General features: G+C 31.4%; 1 pseudogene; it reads right to left on the bottom strand.

Annotated features, from left to right (window-relative positions):
• LOC109128748 lies at positions 9,967–10,707 on the bottom strand (annotated as a pseudogene).

Below are 13,712 nucleotides of genomic sequence, written 5' to 3'. Positions count from 1 at the left end.
TGGGTTAATTTGGTGAGATTTTTAAGATAACCAAAATTTTGAGAAACCGAATAACCCAATTAAACCGGTCAGGGCAAGTTTTCTCTAGTCAACCTATATGTCCTTCAACCACGCTCCATAAGTTAGGCTTTGTTAGGAGGGGGGACAGAATAATTTATCGAATGCACCATGCACTCCATTGGGGGATCATGGCAAAGACATGTATAATGTATTATCTTGTTGCTTCTAGTAGTTGGTTGGAGGATCGGCCAAGCCTCTAGGCTGTCACCAAATGACTTTGACTTCTTAGATTTTTAAAAATTTTGGCTATGCAGAGTTCGAGAGATTAGTTCTCTTACAAAAAAACACAAACTCAAAAGACGCAAAAGTAAACAAGAAATACAAAAAACAAAGATAGATAATGTTATTAGTTTAGTTTTGGGAGAAGTTAACACTTGCATAAGTGTCACAGCCTCTAAATAGTTTGAAAATGTATAAACTCTACAATCATGGGATCATATTCCTGCAAACCAGGGAATTAGGAAAGTGGTTTCCTACTTCTGAGAAGACAGAGTCTTCTATATCTGACGCTCCATAATAAGTTGGGCTTATAAGGCTCCAATACCTGCTCACGCATTGTAGCCCCCGGCCAGTTAGCCTGATTAACATGCACTCCTCTTGTTTATTTAATTTAAAATACAATCTACATTAATCCTTTCATCTTTTTATATTAGCCAGATTAATAATATAAAACATGTATCTGATTCTTCTTGGGTTTTTTAAGGTGTTTTCTGGCTACTTTTCACGACATCGATCTATATAGTGTAAAAAACAATATGTTTATTTGTATTCCACTTCCTGATTTTACCAATTTTAAGTTTGATTAGTTTCGACCAGATCAGGAAACAATCAAACAGTCCCTATGTCTTTCATACACAATTAAGTTTTCAAGATCGAGAATTCTACTGAATGTAACTAAAGACACTGGTAAGTAAACAACCCAGTTCTACATCAACTTTAAAATTGATCAAACATGTTTTTTTTTTTTGCTGGGTAAAATGTCTGATCTTTTCTTAGTTTTCACCGTCTATCACTTATAATTGATCGCTTGATTTAAATTTAATTTAAAATCTAGTTGTTTTTTAAGTCGCTCAGATCTGTCGCTAGCAACATAAAAAAGAACACAGCCTATGGCTTGCACAACAAATCAAGCATCCATTACCAAAAAGCCAACCTAGTTTTGTTACATATTTCGTATTAACAACTCTGTTCTAAGACCAGAAAATTCATAGGACATAATCACTGATTTCAGACCTGACGACATATAAAACATGTAAAAATATTGAGAGAGAGACGGCTCCGCTACATTGGATATAAATCTTGGCTGGGTGATATTGGGAACTAGCATATAATGCAAAAACCCATTTGGATCGGCCGTATCACTAAAAAATAGTTAAGGAAAAAGAAAAAAAAATAGTATCTTCTATATATTAAAAGGGAAACACTATATATAGAAAAAGCTGATGTGTCATCGTTAGAGATTTCTTTGCACCTTTAAGTAAAATACTCTTAAATTTTCTATTTAATTATATTAACATGTTATTATATTTTCAATAAAATAATTAACTGAATAATAATTGGATATATCATCATTTTCACACAAATTTAAATAATACATATTAAAACTAATTAAATAATTGCATACTATTTTTACAAAATTTCATTAAAATATATTTATAAATATACAAGTCAAAGTTATATTTATTTCTTAAAATCAATATAAGTAAAATATTCTAGAAATGCTATAAAAACATATCAATTATATTAATATAAAGTTAATAAAATATAGAACATATAACTTATTAACGAAATCATATAAAAACAAAATGTTCTTTTTATGTTAGTATTATTACCATAATAAATTAAATAGTAAGATTTTAATAGTTATTATAATTGATTATAAATAGGAATATATTACCGCTGGATTATCTACTCATTAAAAGAAAATTAATTTCCAATAAATATAGATTTATATATATATACATAAATAAATATAAAAATGACAACAAATTAGGAGATATCGTGTGTAATTATTTATATATATCTAAGTATGTAAACTAATTAATCTCAACATTTAGTGTGATTATTAATTAAAAATTGAGATATTGATCACCGAATAGAAATATACATTTTAATTGTATATTCATCTGTGTGCTATTAAAAAGGAACGAGACCTAACCCTTATCATCATAAATAAACTTAGTACCCAAAAAATTATAATATATTTAAAATGAGTGATTATTAGATTATATAAAACTGTTATAGTTACTCGATAAACAATAAATATGAAATTGATTTTTAAAACACACAAAAATATATATATTGCCATAAATTGTAATATTTTATAAATATTTTATTTACCACGTTTACCTATTTCACCGGTGAAATGTATTTTTACACGAATACGTTGATTATGAAATTTCATTAATTTTTCATAATATTTTTTTGGTAATAATCTGTCATTTATAGAAACTATTAACAAACCGACTAACTCAAAAGATTTAAATAGCCTAATCAAAAATATTAAATCAATAAATTAGATTCTCTTCAGAAAATCTAGTTTAGAATCCAATTGTTACTAACATATAATAAAATTAAATAATTAAATTATCGAATAATTTAATATATGTTGTTATGGTTACATAAGAAACATGCAAGATTGTTATGATTACACGATAAAACATAAGAAGACATGTTGCAATAAATAATAACATTTTATCAATACTTTCTCTACCATAAAACCTCTTACACATTTAAAATATTTTATCGGTGAAACATATTTTTTACACACAAAAAACACATGTTTGAATAAAAAAAGCTTTAGTTACATAATAATATTATGTTTGACACAAATAAATATTAGTTCTTGGATAATAATTTTACTTAAAATAAATTTCTTTAAATCGATTTATCCCACATGTGCGGGTTGTTACCTAGTCTAGTTTGTATTCCATATCATAATTCAACCAATGTTATTGACCATTTATGTTCCTCGGCGTCCTCTAAAACCCACAACTTAACAAAAAGAATTATCACAGTAATAAATATTACAATAACAAGCACCTACCTTACCCTTGTTATCGATCAGACTAAGGGCCCAAATGGTTCAACCGCAGTATTTACGGTTGCGTTTACGGGAGATTGTAGAAGCGGGTGATTGCGGTTTCAAGTGTTATTAAGTGTTTTGAATGACTGGTTTAGCGTTTTAAAATGGGTGCGTTTGCGGGAGTTTACGACTGGTTGACCAGCGGGTGCAGTAGCGGTTAAAACATAATAAATGAAATATATAATTATATAAATATTTTAAAATACTAAAAAAATTTATGAAACTTGATTTATAATTAAAATTCATTAAAAAAATACTAAAATCATTATTTAAAAAACAAATAAATTTCATATTGAAATACTTATTACTTTATGCATTTGGCTTTTGACTAAAACTTTAATCAAACAATTTGATAAATGACAAAACATATATTTTAGATCATAGATCTTCTTTGCGGGTGGTAGCGGGAGAACCAGTCAGACCCTAAAAGTGCAAGGCTTGATATCGTTGTTGCCATGTCTTCTTGATCAATGCCAGTAAAGCCAAATAATCATATGTTTTTGGTGATTGATCTTTGCTGGATAATACAAAACACCATTGATGCATATCACAATCCCACTATCCCAAGTAATACACAATACCTTAACTCAAAGCAAACAATCAATGGTGGATTTGACGAGGAGAAAGATGTTCTTTTGGGTTTGATTCAATCGACAAAGGCCAGGCAAGTCACTTTTAAGACTTTAAAAATGTTTTAAGTCTTAAAAGTCATTTTTTGTCAATCATATTTTTTGGCTTTTATTTTTTTAAAGCATTTAAAGCAACTTTTTCTTTTCATTTCTTGTGTCAAAACTCATGTTTTAAAATTAAAAAAAATTAAAAATCATTTTTTTCTCTCTTTTATATTTAAAAACTCTCTAAAAGTATATATAAATATTTTCTATATTTTATTTTATAAATTAATTATCCTTATTTTTTTCTCTTTCTTTTAAGATCCATTTCAATAATAAATTTTATTTTTTCATCATCATCACTAATAATACTATAAAATAATTTATGAAATTCATGATTACTAATAGAATAACATTCAAAAAATGCATTGAGTAGGTTAATAGATTTTTGACTGCTGATATAAAATTTATTGATATTTTCAAACAATTAAAAAATACTATTGATATTTGCCAGAATAATCAATCAAGAAACCACATATTTGATTGAGTTATAATTTTCAAAATTTTAATTTATCATTAATAAAATTTATTTTATCATTAAAATGCTATATGAATTAATTTTTGACATAATATATATTTATTATTAATATTTATAATAATAATAAAAATAAAAGCTACAGCTTTAATAGTTGTTGGTAAATAACAGCAATCAGGCCAAACAGTTTAAGGTATTGGCGTATATATTAAGGTTGTTTGTCATTTTGATCAAACCCAAAAAAACATCTTTCTCCTTGGTTTATCCTCTCTGAATGCATCCCCTCCACTCTCACAGTCTCAGGTAAAGGTTTAAAGACTCTCTTGTGATAGGGATTACTTAAAACGAGCAAGATGCTACATAGGAATTCAAAACCCAAGTCAAAAGAAACCTTTTAGGAATTCTTACATCGAAAAGTTCAATCAAAATAAGTCGTCTTCATGATAATCTCACAACATGATTGTAAAACAGTTTTTGATTACCAAATACAATTTTTGTAACTTTGACCGGTTAAGGAATCAATCACCAATGTCAAACAAGCAAGATGCTACGTAGTCCAAATCTTCTAACCCCTTTTGTCATCTAGAATGATATTAGTACCACTAAAATATCCATAACACAGAAGGCTTGCACTACCAAAAAAAACCAATATAGTTATATATTTTGGAACAAGATCTCTGGTGTCTACTTCTAAGATAAAAGAAAATTCGTAAACGACGAACAAAATATAGGGCAGAATCTATGATTTCAGACATGACCAAAAGAAACATGTAAAAAATCATCGATTGAGAGATAGAGACTGCTCCATTACATTGAATTTAAATATTGGCCGGGTGAAATTGGGAACTAGCATATGACGCAAGAACCCATTTGGATCGGCCGTAACACACAACAACATAAAGAAGAAAAAACAAACAATAAAAATAAGGTTTGGTTATTGATCAACGAAACGTGAGATCTTCTCAGTTCTCATATCCGATTTGCAATAATGAAGATTACTTGCAAGAGGGAATAGAGAAAAGACCAACGTGTTTTATTTTATGCCCGCAACGGGAACAAGAACAGCATTGTAGTGTCGGTGCTCTGATCTCTCAAAGGCACTTTGTAATTAACCCTTTTTTTTTTGTAAGCACTTTGTATCTAACCCTAATTATGGCGGCGATGTTTATATATATAAGCGCAAAAAGAAGAAGACCTTCAGCGTTTTGAATTATCTATTCTACCCTTCGGCCTATTTGTTTCTAACCTATCTTCGTATTCTGTGATTAGGTTATCCTTTAAGACTTGCTATTTCTCATGATGAAATTAAAACCCTAGATTTTGGATCTGTGATCATGGGATGGGATCGTAGATTCTGAAAAACAGGGAATTAGGAACGCATTGCTCCATAAATTGGGCTTTATTAGCCCCAATAACTCCTTTTGTCTATACTATTAAAATGGAATCATTTTTAATAAAAAGACATAGGGTTAGAGATTATTACATTAAAATACCACTTAGATAATAATAAGGATATCTATAATCCTTAAAGCCAAACAGAAACAATTAAGGAGGAACTATGGAACCAAATAAATATTATATGTGATACGTTTAGCCAAAAACTCAGAACCAAACAGATTGATATTTAAGTGTAGTAGCCAAACAAATATTAAATGATTATTAACACATAAAAATCGGAAATAAAAAAAATGGTAACACAATATTCGTTTGTATATGCCATTAAATCTAAACAAATCTATCAACGTAAATTAGGTACTACACTTATTTCTTTCCTTATAACATTACAATTATTTTGCTAATATTAGGAAAATTCAATCTCTTCTACAAAAAATATATATGCGGGTTAATAAGAAAAACGTATTTGACAATTTACACTAAAATTTCGAAAAGTTAACATAATCTACACGATTTCAAAATATTCTAATTTACAAAATTTTAGCAACTTACCAAATCTTAGCGACTTACATTTTAAACGACTTCTTTTGTTGTATAAATATTGCAGTAATCTAAATCATTTTCAACTCAACAAAAACTCTCAAATCTATTTTACGTTAAAACCAAAACTTTTTTTTTTTTTGTCAAACAACCAAAACCTATTAGCTTCTTGTGTTCTTTGTTAAATCTTTCTTTCCATATTGTTATATGCATGTTAACATGTTCCGTTTAATCTATGTCTCTCTTCTAGATTTTTATTTAAATAAACTAACAACTACAATGTGTTTATGTAGGTTTTACAGTAAACATAGCAGGAGAAGCCTAAAGAGCCATCTCCTAATTTAAGATCATAAATTTAAACTTTTTTATAGAGAGATTATAACATATCACTACAAGAAAACACTCGATTTGCGATGGAAAATATCTAGCAAGGGATTTGCGAGGGAAGTCAATTCCTCGCAATTCGTTTCTCGCAAAATGGTCAACATTGCAAATCCCTCGCAAAGTACATCTCTCGCAAAGTTCTGCTCATAGTACATCTCTCGCAAAGTTTGCTATGGATTTGCAAGGAAACATAAAAACGAAAAACTTGGGATTAGGGTTTTTTTTGTTTGTTGATTTTAGCCTTCGGTTCAACCGACAATTTGTAACCGGTTCAATTTTGTAACTCTTAACCAATTCCCGGTTTGGGTGGTTTTATTAATATCAATATATATATATTAATTTTTAAAAACCTATCACTAAATCTTTAATTATATATATATATATATATGCTAAATAAAATTTTAAATATATTAAATTATTTAAGAAAATAATACTTTCTTTAGTTTTTCAGCCGACGAGCCCCCGTCGCCGACGAGCCCCCGTCGCCGACGAGCCCCCTTGCCAGCTGCTAGTATGTCGGCCTCTTGGCCAATTAATCCCTCAAAAATGATCTTCAAACCTACCAGATTCTCAACCCGGTGAAGGGGAAGAACCAGCACTAGCTCCACTCACGGCACAAGCCTTTTGCTCCGCCACCGTCTCCTTTAGCACTTTTTTTCTGTCGCCGGATTTCTATTTCCATCTTCAATTATAGTGGTGGCTAGAAGTGGAGTTTGGATTCAGAGATCTTCATGCAACAGATCTAAATCTTGCTCTGTCTTGTTTCGTGGTGGTGGTCGAATCTCTATCTGCGGCGGACTTTACTCTACTCAGGTCTAGATTTTGCTCTGCCACTGTCTCCTTTAGATCTCTGAATTTCTTTGATTATCCTTTATCATTTTTATGTCAAGAGAGGTGACAAAGTAAAGAAGGAATAAGGAATAAGGGATAAGAGAAAAGCGTATTAACCCATGATTATCCTTCATCTCTGTTTGTAACTTATGTTATCGGTTTAGGGATAAGGGATGAATGAGGATTGAGGAGAAGAGGTGACGAAGAGGAGAAGGAAAACAAAAAAAAGGGAAACAATGGTGTCCGTCAGATTTAATCTAATTAACGGTTCATGATAGGTTAAAAGACCAATCCATGTCTCTATGAACTAACCAATAGGGACTCATAATCTTTTCTTTTATTAATTTTGTAATTTGGAGTATTATTTGGTATATTAAAGGTAGACAAAATATCTTAAACGTATTTGTAAATTAAATTCATTAATTTGCTTCGCTTTAAAGTTAAACATATCTTAAAATATATGTATATTCACTAATTTTTCTTAGTTTTTGAGTTAAACGTATTTACAAATATTTATATCTTTTTTGTATACATGAACTTTTTTCCAAGTATTGGACTTTAGAGAATATTAATATTTGAATTTATGATTTAATTTCTAAATTCCAAAATTTAAAAATTTAAGTTTTAGAGTTTATGATTTAGGATCTGTACTAGGTTTTTATGATTTAATTTCTATAATTAAACAGTCACATATAATTGAGATTCCAGGTTTAGAGATTTAAATTTAAAAGTAAATATATAGTATTTTTAAAAGATTGTATTTTATATAAAGTAGATATATATGTTTATTTTTTCAATATCGGTTTTATGTATATATAATGGAAAAGTTTTGGTTTTGGTTTTACGATTTATGATTTAATTTCTATGATTAGAATTTTTAAAGTTTAGAGTTTGTGATTTAGGGTTTTGAGTTAGGCTAAGAGTTTGATGTATAGGATTTGGGGTATAGAAATTTATTTGATGAATCTTAAGAACACTCAAATGTATTTAAAATAAAATTCGATTAAGTTTTATAAGTATTTTTTTTGAATTTTATTTTCTCAATTTGCTACAGATTTGCGATGGCTCTCGTGTTCCATCGCAGATCCCTCGAAAAATTGCTATGGATAATATCATCGCAAACCCCATCGTAAATTTGTAATAGATTTGCGAGGAATGTTAACTTACCTTGAAATCCCTCGCAAATTTGCGACGGATTTCCGGGGTTTTTCTTCCTCACAAATTTGCGAAGAATTTGCTAGGAATTTTATGTTTATAGTAAATGCCTCGCAATTCCATCGCAAATTTGCGAGAGATAATTTCCCTCGCAAAAATTCCTAGCAAATTGATTGTTTTCTTGTAGTGTATGCTAATTTTTAGGGTGGTCTCAGTTTTCTAAGTATAGGTTTAAGAGCATGAAGGGATGAATTATTTTTAAATAAGACAATGAATTCTGAAAGTATTCCAGAACCTGTATGAGTTATCATTTTCTATATTATTTTGTTTTTGTTTTTTGATTAAATAGTTTCTGTTCAATTTATAAAGCAACTGAGCGTGCATATGCTTATGTTTCTTTGCTTCCTATTATGATAAACAAGTTATAAGTGTAAAGGTTATTGACACAACAATACAATAGATATCTTATGTTTTTGTGACAATTGGTTGTTTATTTCTAAGTTATTAGCCATTTAGTCATTTACATTTTGTTGTCAGTAATGTTATTTTATGGTATAAACGGAGATTAAGTGGCTACTAAACCTAAAAATTATGTAGAAATCCAACTCAACATAAGACAAGGATCACACAAGAAGCAAGTTTGAAACCATTTTAAAATAGCTTGAAATCTATTCAAAAACACACATAACCCTCGATTGGTGGCTTTTAAAGTTTTAAAAGTATTTAAAAGTCTTATAAATATTTTATTTGCCAATCAAGCTTTTCTGATTTTTTGAATTTTTGAAGTTTCAACAGTCACATATTTTTATAGGTTATTTGTAAATTTGTGGAAATAAACAAAATATTATTAACCAGTTTTTTTTAATCCAGTTTCATAGCTCACGAGTTTAATACAAATTTAACCAGTCACCAATCCGTTTCACATTCTATTCGGATCTATGGTTGTGTGAAATCTAATTTTATGTGAAACTTTTATTATTTCAAACATTGATATATTGGATGAAATTAAACCAATATAAGTTTAAACTATAAATACTATTACCAATAATTATATCAATAAATATAACATCGTACATACATAATATATTACAAAGTTTAAAGAAAAATTAGTTTTGAAATCAACCCCGCACATACGTGCGGGTCTGAATCTAGTTTTATAAAATACAATACATGAATTCTTTTATCTTTTTGAATAGCCAGGTTAAAAGATTAAACACGTATATGGTACTTCGCTTCTTCTTGGAGTTTTTAAGGCGTCTCCATGCTAATTTTACAACATCAAGTGAAAAAGGACATGCATGTTGTTTGTACTCCAGTACTTCATGGTTCTACGAATGATAATTTTGAGTTTTGACTAGATCAGGAAACAGTCAAACACAAACACTACTCAAAGTCTGTAAATGTGTAAAATCTACAATAGGAAAACTCTTTAATATTGGAACTTCAAGTCTCACTCTTGTGATAATTCCGCTCTCGAGATTGTAGTAATAAATGAAGAAAGGCTCTTGTACATTGCGTGGTCCATAGCACGGGTACAACACAATCTCGCCACTAGAAACCATTTCTGCAAGGCTTATCGAGCTCGCTGCACGGGGCATTTGTGTTTGGTAGATATGCTTTGACCATTTATGTTCCTCGGCATCCTCCAAAACCCACAACTTAACAAAAAGATTATCGTAAGTAGTACAATTACAAACACCTAATTTACCTTTGTAATCGATCAGGCTAACAGTGTAAGGATCTCAGATGGTTGTTGCCAAGTCTTCTTGATCAATGTCAGTAAAACTGAAATTCTCAAACCTAACATCAAAGCAAACAATCATATGTTTTTCGTTGTTATTGATCTTTGCTGGATAATACAAAACACCGTTGATGCATATCCCACTAACGCTTAGAGGACACTGAATTGTGCTGCATTGGATATTTCTCCATATGAGAGATCCATTTCCAGTCTCTATTACGAGAACTTGATAATCAGTACTGGACGACGACCACTCGTGCGAGCCATTACGCAACCATGTAATGCGCAATACCTTGAACTGCTTCTCAACTGGATCAAACCCAAAAGAATACCTTTCTCCTCTGTTTCTCCTCTCTGATTGTGGTTGCATCCCCTCCAATATTCTCAGTTTGGGTAAGGTTAAAGACTCTCCTGTGCTGGGGTTAAAAACCACCGCCACTGAATAATTGTTTTTTTTCGATATGATGAAGACAGACCAGTCGGCGGATAGGGCGACAGAACTGAAAGAAGTTTGTGCTACTGATCCTATGATGAGGAGTTGCTACCAGAGACGAGTTCATATTCGGCTTATGAGGTGAAGAGTAGAAGGAAAACTCTTGTGTGTTTTTGAAAGCGAAAAGGAGCCGCGGTGGAGCTGGGAACTTGATAGGGAACAGCAGGGTGTAATTTGGACGGCGAATTGTGGATGACCATTGCTTTGATACACAACGACTCCTTGTTATAGACTTTATAGATAATCTTGAAAAGATATGGATGAAGAGATCAACAGGTATCGAATCAAAGCTTGAAGATCCTTTATTAAATCCGGCTACGCTTAGGTTATTCTCGGTGCCTTGCTGCTTACGTTCACTCATCATGGTGGATGAAACCCTAGATAAAAAAATTGGAGAAACTGTCCGGTTGTTATTTTTCTTTTACATCCTTATAAGTTATAAATCACACAAGTCACCTGACCAATAATATTTTGCCATATAGATTGTGCCTTAATAATATTCTTAATACTCTAAATCATAGTTCCAGTTTTTGTAAAGCAAGTGAAGGTATATTTATATATCTTTAATGTTTCCTTTACAAATTTGTTTCGTCATTTACAAACAAACTCTCACACTGTTATTCACAATTGGTATATGATCAAAGGTCAATTAAAACCTAACGTGTATTCCACCACGATCTAGTGGTATCGTTGTAATACTTCAGGATCGAATCCTCAGAGACCAAAGAATTGCACTATAAAAACTATGAAAATCAAATATAGCTAAGACAAAAGAGGAAGTTTGTGAAGCAAGTAATGATTAAAAAACGGAAAGTAAATAAGTTGTTTCTAAATCAAAAAGGAAATATTGGGCGTTGGGAGTCTATTAGGAGTTATGATCACTAATTCAGATGATAGGTTGGGAAAGCATTAGATACCGTTCTTGACCTCAAATCACGAATGTAAAACTAACCTACTGTCACAGCGTTAGTTATCTATGCAAGGAATTGATTAAATTCTAAACCGTCGTTTGAATCTAGCAATCCTAGCAAGCAATAAGTTCAAGTTTGATTTTTGTTCACAAGGTGCCTTAACTTCAGCTTTCGTTGGCTAAGGATCACCTTGCTCACCTATGTTCTTTTCAAGCAATTCAACAACACTTTTGATGCCTAGATGAATTAAACCCACAATCATAAACTAGGTAGCTAATCTAGTTTAAGCATTAAGCAAAACTATAGATGAAGAACACAAAAGATCAATCCCAAATCTAACAACCTAAGTTTAGGGAATCATAAAACCCCTTTTTGAAACCCGAAACCCAACAGTAAAACTACTCAGACATGGTAATCAAAGAACAGCAAATCAAAGATGAAGAAAACATGTTTGAATTGCAAAGAGAAATAAAAAAGTTCAGAATTCTTCTCCAAAGGGTTAGAAAGGATAAGAGATCTTCTCCCAAAGCTTACAAGTACTCAAAAGCTGCGTAAAAATTAAGTTATTTTCCTAGAGGTCGAGCCTCGTGCTTAAATAGAAAATAAAACCCTAAAAGTCGGTTTGAAACATAAAAATAAAAGTTGCTTCGGGGACGGGACTGGTCGATCTCGAGCTCAATCGATCCAGAATGTTTTTCTGCTCTCACTCCATCTGCTTGTTAGCCCGATCAGTCTTCAACCAATTTAGCTCCAGATGCATGTTTTCATCCCTAAAGCTCTCAGATTCCTTCCAAAGTCATCTATAACCTGTAAAGACTCACAAAAGACTAAAAAGACTCTAAAAGCACATTTGGACTTAACAAAATACTCAAAACAAATACAAAAACTATTGTTAAAATCCTATAAAATGCAGACACATCAGTATATGTACATAAAGCTGTCAAATCTTGGCGGAAGGCTTATCATTGCGTCCGATGGCATATGGGATGCTCTCTCCTCAGAAGCCGCTGCTAAAACTTGCCGCGGCTTATCCGCTGAACTTGCTGCTAGACAAGTAGTTAAGGTAATTTGAATTTGCTTAACTCGATTTCAAATTGTGTAACCTTTGCTTGTAAAGAAGTGAGCTTAAGAGTCTTGAGGTTTGTTGTTGCAAGAAGCATTGAGAAAAGGATGACACAAGATACGTTTGTTTCATATTTTACCTGCAAGCGTCAGGCCAAAGTTGTGATACTTCAGCTTCAGATACAAAGAATAGGCTGAGATAATCTTTCCACTCGAGAGCTTTCTCAGCATGAGGACTAAAACTCGTTCCGTATCTCACATTTGCTGACAAAGACTTCTCTCTTGACAACTTCCTTTTCTCTTCCACCGGTAAACTAAAGAATCTGTGCGTAGCTGCTTTCATATTTTCAAGAACTTCCATCCAAACGCCATGGTTGATCACCTGAAAGAAACCCCATTCTTCCGCAGCATCACATACGGCCTTCGAGACACTCTTCTCATCCGTATTTAACATGTTGATTACCGGTATGGATTCTTCTGTCTTGTCGTTTACGTGAAAGTTGATCAGTCGCTCTTCGAATGGCTGAATGTATTGGTCGGGAAGAATCTTGATTCCGGTTTCAGACAAGCCTTTAACACCGTTACCTTTGTAGACGACGAAGTCGGTGACTTGGTCTCGGGTTGAGAATTGTGATGCGAGTGTTTGATGCATTGTGTATAGAAACAGAGTTCTTTTGATATAAGTTTTCTTTGAGATAACAGAGTGTCCCTTGATGTTTTGTTTTTGGTTTCTCAATGGTTGTTCGTACAAGAAACTGAAATCAATTGATAAAAAACGGAAATTATTATTATTCATTCACCAAATCAAATATGGAAAAGTTATCAAAAAAAAAAAGAAGAAGAGCGTAATTAAGTCACAACCCTAAAAACCAACAATTAGAGAAACGAAAAAAAAAAAAAAAAAAAAAA

The sequence above is a fragment of the Camelina sativa genome, chromosome 14 (assembly GCF_000633955.1).
Source record: "Camelina sativa cultivar DH55 chromosome 14, Cs, whole genome shotgun sequence".
Classification (NCBI taxonomy): domain Eukaryota; kingdom Viridiplantae; phylum Streptophyta; class Magnoliopsida; order Brassicales; family Brassicaceae; genus Camelina; species Camelina sativa.
This window is presented reverse-complemented; position numbering and strand designations above follow the sequence as displayed.